The sequence below is a fragment of the Penaeus monodon genome, chromosome 29 (genome assembly GCF_015228065.2).
Source record: "Penaeus monodon isolate SGIC_2016 chromosome 29, NSTDA_Pmon_1, whole genome shotgun sequence".
NCBI lineage: Eukaryota > Metazoa > Arthropoda > Malacostraca > Decapoda > Penaeidae > Penaeus > Penaeus monodon.
This window is the reverse complement of record NC_051414.1, coordinates 5597684-5598085: the sequence shown is the minus strand read 5'-3', so window position 1 is coordinate 5598085 and position 402 is coordinate 5597684.

Sequence of the window (402 nt, the reverse complement as noted above, 5' to 3'; positions counted from 1 at the left end):
TGCGCCGGAAAAGACCTAACCAAACAGCAAAGCCCGCGGTCCTGAGTACAGTACAACACCCATTTCCCCGAAAAAACGGCTCTGGAAGTCATCTTCTACAGAGAATATTGTTTTCAGGATTTCACCAACAACGGGCTTCCTGACGGCGGGAGGGTTTGCGAGCAGACTTGAGAGGGAAATGTGTAAATTTGTTATGAATATAGATGCATACGTATGTAGTGTTCTACATATTGCAAATTCATTTGTGTATATATAGCATGTAGGTAGGTGTTTATTTATCTATCTGTCTACTAATCTATCTGTTTATTAAAAATGATCTATCTATTTTTGTTTATTATATATATATTTATTATTAAATTTTAATATAATATTAAAAATAATATATTTTAATATATATTAATT